The sequence below is a fragment of the Haemaphysalis longicornis genome, unplaced genomic scaffold, assembly GCF_048455015.1.
Source record: "Haemaphysalis longicornis isolate Haplotype H1 unplaced genomic scaffold, Haemaphysalis longicornis Haplotype H1 scaffold_6, whole genome shotgun sequence".
In the NCBI taxonomy this organism is placed as follows: domain Eukaryota; kingdom Metazoa; phylum Arthropoda; class Arachnida; order Ixodida; family Ixodidae; genus Haemaphysalis; species Haemaphysalis longicornis.
The window spans coordinates 136,797,360-136,810,693 of NW_027526407.1; the positions used below are offsets into that span (position 1 = coordinate 136,797,360).

The window sequence follows — 13,334 nt, forward strand, 5'->3', positions numbered from 1 at the left end:
CTTGTAATGTTCCCCCTAGATACAGAGATTGCTTTTGTAATACCTCCTCACCCAGCCAATATTCCTATAGGAAAAACAAGCTCCCTCGGTAACTGCCCAAGCAACGTTATTGCCATTCTCAAAACACTAACGGCCGACGAAAAAGGTATCCTAGAACAAGGTCTAACTTTCTATCGACAAGTAACCATGTGAATGTATACGAGTTACGTAAAGATCTCACTGGATTTTCTTGGATAATGAGACTGAGTGACTTTTTATCGGAAAAGCAGGACCAACCTGACAATAACTAACGCACCCTCCACCTTCTAACACTTGGACCCCATATACAGATCAATCTCCAGAATTATATCTGTACTTAAAATCAGTATCAAGAGAAATATTGGCAACAACTAAGCGATCAAACAAGCACAAGAACCTAACTTCATCGGAATAAGTTACCCTGAATAGCCTATCAAGCCAGAACCGGCATAGTCATATGGCCAGACGACAAAGGTGGTAGCGTAATTGTTTTACCTATGGCAAAATACAAAGATGAACATTATAGGCAGCTCAATAGCCCTTGCCACTACAAGCCCTTAGATAACGATCCGAGCCAGGAATACAGCCTGAATAATAAGCATGCAGGACGTTTTTCCTTCTCCCAAAGGTGCACAAAGTCCCCGTTTAATTATTGTTCACTGCCGACATTCCTAGCAGGCCCATAGTTTCGAATAGCAATACCTCAACCGAAACATTATCCCTGTTTCTGAATCATTACAAATCCGACATTCCAGCTCTTCTTCCTTCATCCGTTGAGGACACCTCCCACATCCTCCGCATAATAGAAGGAAAAAAATTAAGATGGGCGCCTACCCAGTGGAACCCACCTTGTTACCCTTCACGTTGCCACATAGTATACAAACATCCCTTTCGTCAAAGGAATCGACGCTATTTCAAAAGCTCTATCAGAGCACCCGCCCCGACATGCGCCAGAAGTGTACATAACTTTCTTAAAACTAGTTTTAACTCTCAACTATTTTGAATTCGACTGTTCTTACTTTTTTCAAGGTTTTGGAACCAGCATGGGTACTGCATTCGCGCCGACCTATGCTAATATATTCATGGGGAAACTAGAAGCCACCCTGTTTAACCTCTTTTCCGCATTAATCTCAGGTTTACCTCCGCTGCATAGACGACATCTTCATTATTTGCAAACATGGTAGCGCTAATCTAGAAACGTTTGTATCTCATCTCAATTCTTTGCATCCGACTGTTAAATTCTCCTGCCAGGATTCGGAAAAGGAAGTCAACTTCCTTGATACTAGCGCCATTCTGGACAAAGGTAAACTTAAACCCACAGTTTTTAGAAAACCAACAGACAGCCGTACCTAGATATTAAAAGCCATCACCCAAGACACTGCAAGCAAGGGATCTTAGTAGATAAGGCACCAGGCTTAGAAGAGTATGCAGTGATGACAGTGATTACGTAGAGCACCTAGACGAAGTCAAGGCCACCCTTATGAACAGGAACCATTCAAAATGCTCGCTTGATCGGGCGTACCAACGTGCATTTAATCTCAAAAGGGATGACGTGCTCAACAAACAGCGACAAAACGAAAGCTCCATCTTGCCTGCACTAATAACTAAATTTTCAAACGCCCTCCCAATCGTAAACAATATACTGCGGAAGTACAATGCCATTTTAGCCCGTAACGATGAATATAAGAAGACGTTCCCGGAAGCACCAAGGGTTACCTACCGGAGGAACAGGAATATAAAAGATATTTAAGTGCATAGTAAAACAGGGCCTTGAAAGCGACCAGACATAGCGAGCTGCCGCCGTTCTTGATGCAACACTTGCAGGCACCTGCAGACAGACTGCATTGTAAAATGCACTGCCATTAATTATGTCCAGAAGAATATTTCAAATTTTACGTGCACTTCTTCTAACATTGTGTATATGTTGGAATGCTCAATGTGCCACAAACAGAATATAGGCGAAACGAGTCAACCTGTGAGCCTAGGTCCTAATGGTCACCGGGCAGATACTCTTAGCAAATCCTCCATTTCTGTAGCGCAGCATTTCAACCAACCAGGTCACAATTTTGATTACCCTAATTGTATACACGTCAGTCAAACTTCTAGGGATAGGAAATACAAAGAGTCCTTTTTAATTCACAAATTCAACTCCATGAAACCTGCTGGAATTAATGCGTCTAGGGGCAACCTGGAATCCTTGCAATATTCACCGGTAATACAGCGTTAGGCATTGTTTTGCATATACTTTATCCAAAGACTATGACCCCTCCATCTGCTCTTTAGCTTGTCACCTAATTCCTTTTGCATTCATTCCTTAGCTCCTGCTAAGTATGCTCCCGCAACCCACTTGCCTTTGCTCTTGGAGTTCCATTTTATTTCTTTTATTTCTCTCTTTTTTTTGCTCCGCTTTGTCTTGTGCCCCCTACGTAACTCTAACTTTTTCTTTTCGTTTTTGAGTTTAAGGACAGGCCTGTTCCAGAAATGTTGCCGTGGGCGACAGGTGCCATTTGAGTTGTCGGGTAATTCTTTTTTCTTTTGTGTGGTTTCCCTGCTTGTTTTTTTTTTTCTTTTTTTCTTTTTCCGTTTTTCGTTCTCTTTCTGTTTCTTTTTTTTTTTCCTTGAACTAGTTTCCCCCCTTCTCACCTTCTCTTTTGACATGAGGCTTGAAGGTATATTTTGATATAGACCCCACTCTCACTGCCTGTTTGCTTCTTGCGGTTCTGAGAGCCTTTCGGTATGCGGGGCAACGGGTCAACAAACATTCTCTCATCCTTTCTCTTCAAAAATTTCCGGAATGTCAACCCCGGCTGACTTCCCTGTGACCTACTTCGCTGCTGAAACTATAGAAGCTCCTTTCCCCCTCAATACCTCCCCGGACATACTCCCATACCAATCAGCTTTATCAATTTTACTTCCTTCATTCCTTCTCTCCTCTCACCTGGGTACCTACCTCTATGTAAAGCTTGCCAGCCAGGGCAGAGCTTGCCCTGACAAAAGCGTCTGTTTGCTGAAACGTTGGCAACAATCGTGCTTTTACCTTGTTCGAAGTTTTTCGAAAAATACCTTAAAACAAATACCCGAGAAAGTGGTGGGGAAATAGCCCCGCCGGTAGCGTAGTGGGTATCGCACCAGACCAGCATTTTGGAGGGCGTTGGTTGGAAACCCACACGGCAGGCATTTTTTCACCATTTTTTATCTGACTAAATAAAATTTTCATGTGTTGCTATGACCCACCACAAACTCCCCTTTGCTTTCCCGTGTTTTTTTTTACTGCCTACCCTTATTTTCTTTATATATATATATATATATATTGTGAGACCCAGTGACTACGCTCCCAGTACTTTGCGTTATGTTACGGACGCTTCTTCGTAATCACCCACTATCATCAGTGCTAGCCCCGATGGGCTCGGCATCATCATCACTTGTAAATAATCATCATCACCGCTTGATCTTCTTCCTTGGCCCGAGCGTTGGAATAAACGGCCACGCAAACCGTCGTCTCTCAAGTGGTGGAGCGTGCGTCTAGGTCCCTCGTCCTTCATCTCTGAGTGTACCCCTGGAGCTCCGTTCGGGTCGTCGCCTGCTGCGAGACGCCATGCCTATGACAGCGGAACGTGCCACCGGAACCGGCAGCGGTACCGGCAGTGGAACCGGCAGCGGAACCGGTGGGGCGGGCTCAGCCGCCGTCCCACCGTACTTCGTCACCAGCCGCCAGCGGGATCCACCGATGTTCGCTGGCCTTCGTAATGAGGACGTTGACGAGTGGCTTGATACCTCCGAACGCGTCAGCGCCTTTAACAGGTGGGACGACCGCGCGAAGCTTGAAAACGTCTCGTGGTCCCTGGACAAAGTGGCCAAAACGTGGTTCCGGAACAATGTGCACCGCATTGATGACTGGAACGATTTCACCACCCAGCTGCGCCAGATTTTTGGTTCTTCCTCGGCCTGCTCAGACATCGCGAAAAAGAAGCTGGAGGGACGATTCCAACATCCTTGTGAGACGTACACGTCGTACATTGAAGATGTTGTGGCCCTGTGCCGAAAGGTCAACAAAGACATGACGGAGGCTGATCGCGTACGCCACATCTTGAAAGGGATCGGCCAGTTCGCCTTTAATGCCCTGGCCCTTCAGAACCCGACTACCGTTTCGGATGTGAGGGCAACGTGCCAACGCCTGGACAACCTTCAGTCGCTCCGTCTCCAGCAGGGCACCATGGCCCGCAACAGCGGCGATGAGGACCTCCGAGCTCTAATACGCGAACTCATCCGGGAAGAACTTGACGGCCGCACCTCTGTGCACGTCTCTTCTACCAGTCCCTACTCGTCTACACCTAACCTGCGAGAGATCATTAGAGAGGAGCTTGCCGCGTGTACTCACGGAAGACTTCCCGCAGATCTTACCCCTCCTCCAGTCACGCCATCCTATTCCGAAGTGGCTGGCAGGCCGCCTCTGTCCGTGGCAGGCGTCCCCGCCCAACCAGTTCCTGGCTATGTGGCAGCGGTCAACCCGGTCCCTGGGCCGCAGCCTTACTATCCAGCATGGCGACCGCAGCGCCCTCAGCCCTCTTTCAACCGGCCGGTATGTTTCTACTGCGGAATTCGCGGGCACATTTCGCGGTTCTGTAGGAGGCGTTTAATTGATGAGCGACGTGGCTACGACACGTACGAACGTGACCGACCAAACCTTCGTTACGACTACCGCCAGAGGGGTTACCCATCTCCGCCACGGCGGTCCTCTCCTCCTGCCACTTCCGAGTCCCCGACCAATTCTCGTGCGTCGCGACGTCGTTCCCCATCACCATTTCGACGATCTGTGTCTCCGCTTCGCCCTGTCGTGCATGACCCCACCCACCTCTCGGAAAACTAAGTCATGCAGTTTTTGGAGGGGAAACTGCATCTATCGGTAAATTAGCAACTCCTCCAGAACACCCATCGAACTTGTTGTTAGTATCAGTTGAAGGTAACGATATCGGAGCTTTGGTGGACACTGGAGCAAGTATTTCTATTATTCGAGCTGACTTTTGTAAGAGACTACGAAAGGTAAAAACCCCATACAGTGGCCATTTATTACGTGGTGCGAACGACACGTCCATCCAACCTTCTGCATTCTGCACGGTACGCGTTTCTATCGACGGGCTGTGTCATCACATTCAGTGTGCGGTGATCTCGGAGTGCCCCTATAAGCTTATTCTTGGTTGGGACTTTCTTTCGTCGACTTCCGCTGTTATTTGTTGCCGCACTCCTGCTATTAGCATCACAGACGTTCATCACTCAGCTGTCCCGGAAACAAGTACGCCTCGTCTGGTGCTACGTACCGATCACGTTGTGCCCGCCCGCCAAGAGCACATTCTTTCAGTTTCCGCTGACAAAATCGTTGACGGCGATGTACTGGCCATTCCGTGCGGCCGCCTCCTTTCACGAGGTCTTGCAGTAGCCGCTTGTCTGGTACGATTTTCCCAAGGGCGCGCCTTTATCCCTGTGCGTAATACGACCTCCGAAGCGGTTCTGCTCCCGCAAGGCTGTGCGATTGCTTCTGTTTCTGCCGACGACGTGTCCATCCTTCCGTCTGGTACTCTTTCCACAGGCAGTGGGCCTTCCACGACCGTTTCCTCTACGCCGTCTCTTGCGGTCACCATCGGTCCGGACCTTACCCCATCCCAGAAATCTTCAGTACTGGAACTTTTACACAAGCACCGTGCCTCGTTCGACACCCATTCAAAGTTCCTTCCTCGCACCCCTGCAGCTACGCATCGCATCAAAACTGATGGATCAACTATTGTTCACCGCCGCCCGTACCGAGTCTCCTCATCAGAACGGCAAGTAATTGAGGAGAACGTGAACGATATGCTGCGTCGTAACGTTATTCGGCCCTCATCTAGTCCTTGGTCTTCCCCAGTCGTCCTGGTGGAGAAAAAGGATGGTTCCGTGCGTTTTTGTGTAGATTATCGGGCCCTCAACAAAATTACCCAAAAGGATGTGTATCCTATGCCCCGGATCGACGACGCCCTGGACTGCCTTCAAGGAGCCGAGTACTTTTCGAGCCTTGACTTGCGTTCTGGTTACTGGCAGATACCGATGCACGAGTCCGACAAGGAAAAGACGGCGTTTGCTACTCCCGACGGCCTATATGAATTTAATGTCATGCCGTTCGGCTTGTGCAATGCCCCGGCAACTTTTGAGCGGATGATGGACTCAGTGCTCAGAGGACTAAAATGGAAGACCTGTTTCTGCTATCTTGACGACGTGGTTGTCTTTTCCTCGACATTTGCTGAGCATCTCCAACGCTTGGACGAAGTGCTTACGTGCATCTCCAATGCTGGACTACAGCTCAACTCAAAAAAATGTCGTTTTGCGACCAAAAATATCAAGGTACTCGGCCATGTCGTTAGCAAGGACGGGATACGACCCGACCCCGACAAAATCGCTGCTGTTGTCGGATTTCCGCGTCCATGCCAACAAAAAGATCTGCGCAGTTTTCTCGGGTTGGCCTCGTATTTCCGTCGCTTTGTCCGGAACTTTGCCACCATTGCGGCCCCCGTCAACCAGCTCCTACAGTCCGGCGTAGCTTATGTTTGGTCGAATGAGTGCCAACAAGCCTTTGAGGCATTGAAAGCCGCCTTAACGTCTAGCCCGGTGCTCTGCCACTTTGATGAAAGCAAGCCCGCTATCCTCCACACAGACGCAAGTGGCCACGGAATCGGCGCTGTTCTCCTTCAAAGTGATGCTCAACTCCGGGAGAGGGTCGTTTCCTATGCTAGTCGTTCGTTGACACCCGCCGAGAAGAATTACTCCATTACAGAACAAGAATGCCTTGCCATCGTTTGGGCTGTTCAAAAATTCCGGCCTTACCTCCATGGCCGTCACTTTACAGTGGTCACAGATCACCATGCACTATGCTGGTTATCTTCCATGAAAAACTTGTCTGGGCGCCTTGGTCGCTGGGTTCTCCGCCTCCAACAATATGATTTTTCCGTGACGTATAAGTCCGGAAAGAAGCATACGGACGCAGACGCTCTGTCTCGTTGCCCATTGTCTTCTCCGTCGACTGCTCTCCAGGAAAGCCTCGACCACGATGTCCCTTTGGCACCCATCACTTTCCCTAGCTCTGCTGGACACGGTGACTTGCCCTCGCTACAGCGAGCAGACGCATACTGCCGCCCCATCATGGACTACCTCGACGGCCGTGTGCCGCCTCCGACCAGCCGTGCACGTCGTCAACTCGCCAAGTTTCAACTCCTCCATGGTGTCCTTTACCGCCAAAATTACCATCCCAATGGCAACAAATGGGTCCCTGTAGTACCTGGTCCACTTCGACGTCGTATCCTCGAAGAATATCACGATGCAGCAACCGCTGGGCACCTTGGCGTCGCAAAAACATGCGAGCGAATACGTAGCCGCTACTTTTGGCCTGGCCTCTCTGCAGCTGTGGCCAAGTACGTCGGCTCGTGCGCCTCTTGCCAGCACCGCAAACGTTCGACTACTCCGCCGACCGGACTACTGCAGCCTCTTCCTTGTCCTTCGGCTCCCTTTGAGACCGTGGGCATTGACTTGTATGGGCCGCTTCCTGCGACCCAATCTGGGTACCGATGGATAGTTACGGCTGTTGATCATTTGACTAGGTACGCCGAAACTGCGCCTATTCGCTCTGGCACCGCCGCAGAAGTGGCAGACTTCATCCTGCACAACATTATTTTGCGCCATGGAGCTCCACGCGTCCTTCTGAGCGACCGCGGCAGGGTTTTTCTCTCAACCGTTGTTGAAGAGCTTCTGCGTGCTTCGAACACGGCACACAAAACAACGTCCAGCTACCATCCCCAGACGAATGGTCTGACTGAGCGCTTTCATCGATCACTGTCGGACATGCTCTCCATGTATATTAGTCCTGATCATCGCAACTGGAACGTTATCTTACCCTTTGTAACCTTCGCTTACAACTCCGCAAAGCAAAAGACTACCGGCTATTCACCGTTCTTTCTCGTCTTTGGCCGCTCCCCAACGATTACTTTTGAATCCAGTTTTTTCTACGCTCCTGTCGCCTCTGATGCACCATCGCATGAGCAGTACGTTTCGCGGCTCGCCCACTGTCGAGACCTCGCGCGACGTCGAACAGAAATTAGGCAGCACGAACGGAAAACCCGCTACGACGTGAAGCATCGCTCTGTGCGGTTCCGTCCCGGGGATGAAGTGTTGCTATGGACACCCGTTCGCGTCCCCGGACTGTGCGAGAAGTTCCTCCACCGTTTTCTTGGCCCATACCAAATCTTAGAAGAGACTTCTCCTGTCAATTATCGCATCACGCCGGTAACTCCGCCTACAGACCGCCGTCGCCGTGGCACTGAAATCGTTCATGTATCCCGCCTGAAGCCATTCAACCGCCGTACCACCGACTGACTCGCGGCCAGGAGGCCGCTTCCGCTCGCGGAGGGGAAATTATGTGAGACCCAGTGACTACGCTCCCAGTACTTTGCGTTATGTTACGGACGCTTCTTCGTAATCACCCACTATCATCAGTGCTAGCCCCGATGGGCTCGGCATCATCATCACTTGTAAATAATCATCATCATCGCTTGATCTTCTTCCTTGGCCCGAGCGTTGGAATAAACGGCCACGCAAACCGTCGTCTCTCAATATATATAGTCAGCCAGAGGCCAGGTGTCCTCGGGCTACGGTTTATAAGGTGGTTCTCGGAATGAGCGGCCGGCTAGTTGCTCAGGTCCAGGGCAGAGATCGGCGAACACACACCGAGGAGTATAGCGTGGACGACGTGCGGGGCAAGCGAGACTTGTGGCATTGACTGCCTCTTGCGAGAAGGTGGGGCACAGCATTTTGCACGTAGTCACAAAGTAAAATGTCCACATGCGGCTGGTAGTGTCTGCCTTTGTCGGTGTTGACAACATACATGTATATTACGTCAGAACAGAAATAATGATGCCGTTCTTCGTCGACGAAAATAATAAAGTAATCCTACGGATAACGCTTGTGGTCTGCACCAATTTACCATGACAGCGACTCTCCCTGAATTTCAGCGCAGAAAATATTATATGGCCAAAGGCGGTTTCATTACGACTACCTTTGCCTATGCGGGAAAAGTAGAACATATTTGCCTTGGCCGGGACTACTGCAAGAAATCTGGTTAATGCATTTTTGTTGTGATGCCTTCGTGGGTGTTAGGAGTTGCGAAACGACTGTGAAAGGTATCAGAGTGATGTTTGGTTGCCCTCCGTTAGCTGTGTCGGGAGCAGATGGTGTAGGTGAAAAACGATATACGCAACGTTTCCTTCTGCATCATTAGCGGTCACATTCTCGCTACGCGCTTCTGCGGAAAAAAACGAAAACTGGAATTTAGATATTTTAATAACTCATTTTTCTGGGGTTGCAATTGAAAAAAAACCGGAAAACTTTTTTTTCCAAAAGTCACCTAGTTTCTTCAAGATAGTGGTTTCAATTCGCAAAGCAATAAAATTTTTTTCACAGTGATGCAGTACTTCAGAAACAGAAATACACGGTGGCGTCATTATTATTCAACACAACATAAACGTATCAAGCATATAAGCCTAAAAAATGTATAATATGTACCTGTGTGTCGCAGTCAATATTGAGTAAGTACAAACAAATCTTAAACATAGCGTGTAGTCTCAGTTTTGTAATATCACATGCGAATATACCAGATGCTAGCTTTGTACTGGAATGCCTTATTTCTTGTACTTAACGGAAAGTTTTAGGTTTTACACCTGAGTAGCATTCGCAAAAGCTGAACAACGCGCATGGACTCAGAAAAAGCCACACTTAAAACATTTTGTGAATAAAATACCTTAAACAGTGCGTATATATGTAGCAGCTTGTGGGCGTTGTAAGGTGCGCAACTGTAGATAACGTATTAGCGTAAGACTATGCGCGGAGAATAGGAATAACTTCAAACAGACACGTCCTTGTAAACATGTGTGGCAGAAAAGATGCCCTTTCGGTTTCTTGAGTGGAGCATAACCACTAGAATGAAACTGGTTCGCTGAACGCAAAACAAACTTAGCTTCCAAACTCAAGTGTATCAAAACCTGGTACATAATGACAAATCTATATTTAAAAAAAACTTTCGAGAAATTTCCCTCAACCGTAACCAAAAGCCCTAAAAATACAGGCCGCTGGATTGGCAATCTTGTCGGAAAATATTAGATATATTCACGCGCTGGGGTTATTCAGCGCTCTATTGCGCTGACCGGTGAATGGGCGAGCTGGTATGACTATTCGGCATAGAGATGCCTAACCTCCATACCATGAGGCGTGCAATTAACTCTCAGCAATAACAAATGAATAAAGTCGAGTCGTTGATTTCGAAATATGAATTTATCTTTTATGTTTGTGCAATGCATAAAGGCTTTCCGACTACGTTGACGGCTTGTTTGCTTGCATTTACTGTTGATTGGCTTAGCGAGTAGCTCTATTTCCGCATTCTTTGCTCCCAATGCCTTAATTCCTGAAGTCTAGATTCATTGTCCTAAATCGATGTTTCCATATAATACGCTTTATCTTCACATAAGCAACAAAGCCCATGTATCACCTGTATTTCCAAATTTGTGACTTGTTTGTGTGGCTAACAGCAAAAAAAAAGAGAGCTGCTGGTTTCAGATATGGCTGGCCTCCTTTTTCTTGGCCCTGTCAAATTCATGGCACAACTAAAATTGATTTGTGGTGGTGATGAATGCGCCGAAGCAACACGTGGACTAATTACTGCGCCGTAGTGGTCGTAATGCAGGTCGTAATGCAGGTCGTAAAATCACGGTCGTAATGCAGGAAATCGGTGCTTCGTAAATCATAGTAAATTATTTTATGTTGTGGAGCTACAAAGTAAATAATAATTTGAACTGTGTTGCCAAGAACTGATTTTATCTGTGTATAATTTATTCCCCCCTATGTAAAGCTTATGCGCCCTTTGGGTATGTATATAAATAAATAAAATAAATAAAAAATACGTTACACTTTTATTAATTTCTTGCCAATAATTCGTTCCGAAAATCCCACAAAAAATACTTCGCAATTATTTAAAAAAAGAAGGCTCTGAATTTTGCTTTTTACATGTACCAATAATACCTTCGCTTTAAAATAAGTTGCGTTTTAAAAAAAGCTTCTTAAAATATTATACCCTGTAACACTGCTGAAATACTGCCCGTCTTGGAAGTGGTGATATTTTTTTGTAAGTATTTTATCTGTCACCGAGAAAGTCTTGTTTATTACAGCCTTCCCCCCCTCCCCCCAAAAAAATTGCTTCCGTTTCTGCGCGTTCTGCTCTTACCGTTTTTTGGGTTAGCAGTAATGAATATTGCGCACACCTCGCCGTCATGAATGGCTTTTAAAGTTTCTGTCCAAGACTTGCCACCTGTAGAGAAACAAAGGAAAGTGAGCTTAAGGAATAGCAATATTTAGGTTTGTACTTCACAATGCATTTTAAGCAGGCTACAAGATTACAGTTCTAAACTAAACGCCTCGTGCAGAAATTGCTCTACATAGGTCGGGTCATAACACGCAGAAGTGTCGTGACTTTTAGGCTCATTTTAGCTATCTCAGTGTGGAATAGTGGTAGGGAAACTAACCGGAATATATTTATTTTTATATATGCGGGACAGAAATATATGGGACGAGAAGTTCCTTGAGAACGCACATCAAACATCTTTTTTTTACTGGCAGTGCTATTCGGCTACTTGAGCGTAGTGTAAAGCCCGGGAAGAGGTAGTCGCCGGTTTTTGCGATACAGAAATACACAAATCAAAGTAGACACAAAACCACAGTGATCAGAATTGACTTCTGGTGGCATAACCACTACGCTACATGTTGGGCTGTGTTCTCCTTGACTTTCTTATGCAATAATAGAAACGTAAGTGTTTACTCCGCTGCTGACGGTAAACCGCAACGCGTATTGTGGAGGTCGTGCGTTCGGGTCCCACCCGGCGGGCATTTTTTCTCCACTTACTTTCTTCTAAAAATTCTTAATCTGTTTCAATGGCATGCAGCATCATCTTCCCCTTTCCTTTCCTTGGCATTCTTGACTTGCAATCCTTATTTCTGTATTGTTATATATATATATATATATATATATATATATATATATATATATATATATATATATATATATATATATATATATATATATATCTACATATATATTTGGTGGAGCGTGCAGGTTCGTCATCCCCATCCTGGTCCCAGCATCGCATCGCATCCGTATGGACGTTGCCGCCAGGGATATCAAAGCCGCGCCGGGAAGGACCAACCCAGCAGAGACCTCCACACGACGATGTCCCCCGCCATGTGTCCCCAGCCCGAAAGACCCAAGTGACGACAAGCCGAGATGAGCCGGGCCCATACAAGCCGGAGATGAATTCCCCCGCCTTTCCGTCCGACGTGGCCTTAGAACCTTTGGCGCTTCGTCACGGCTGAAGCCATTGCTGTTGCTTGGCCAGGCATCAATCAACACCACCATCGTCATTCGTGGCGGCAAGCGATTCGTCTGCATTTCTCATCGCACACTTATCCGCATCCATTCGCCAACGGGCGTCGGCGTCGACCGGGACGGTCATCTTCGACCGGCGGGGTGATGTCTACAGGACGTGGCGGACAATCCCTGTGGCGCCATGGCCCACCACCAAGGATGGTGACGACGAAGAAGAGCTGTGTGCGCCGCGCTGCCAGTCCGGGCTCCGTTTTGGCAGTATGTAAATAGTTCTTTAACCATTATGTAAATACATCGCTTCATCGCTACATGGTCCGTGCCATCTGCCGCAACGTAACATTATATAAATATATATATAAATATATATAAATACATATATATATATATATATATATATATAAATATATATATATATATATATATATATATATATATATATATATATATATATATATATATATATATATATATATATATATATATATATATATATATATATCATCATCATCATCACCAGCCTATCTACGACCACTGCAGGGCAAAGGCCTCTCCCATTATTCTCCAATTACCTCGGTCCTGTGCAAACTGTGACCAATTTATCCCCACAAACTTCTTGATCTTACCTGCCCATCTAACTTTCTGCCGCCCCCTGCAGCACTTGGCTTCTCTAGGGATCCACTCTGTTACCCTTAATGACCAGCGGTTATCTTGCCTTCACATTACATGCCCTGCCCACGTCCATTTCTTCTTCTTAATTTCTACGAATATGTCTTTACACCAGTTTGCTCCCTGACCCACTCCGCTCTCTTGTTGTCCCTTAATCTTACACCTATCATTTGGCGCTCCATTGCCCGCTGAGTCGTTCTCAATTTAA

General features: G+C 47.0%; 1 long non-coding RNA gene across 1 annotated transcript in view; it reads right to left on the reverse strand.

The window, feature by feature from the left end:
• The window catches only part of LOC144141950 (uncharacterized), a 109,903-nt gene that overhangs the window by 20,164 nt on the left and 76,405 nt on the right, over positions 1 to 13,334 (reverse strand). Inside the window, exon 4 of the long non-coding RNA XR_013316770.1 lies at positions 11,306 to 11,389. This is a non-coding gene — a long non-coding RNA (uncharacterized LOC144141950). The remainder of the gene's footprint in view (positions 1 to 11,305; positions 11,390 to 13,334) is intronic.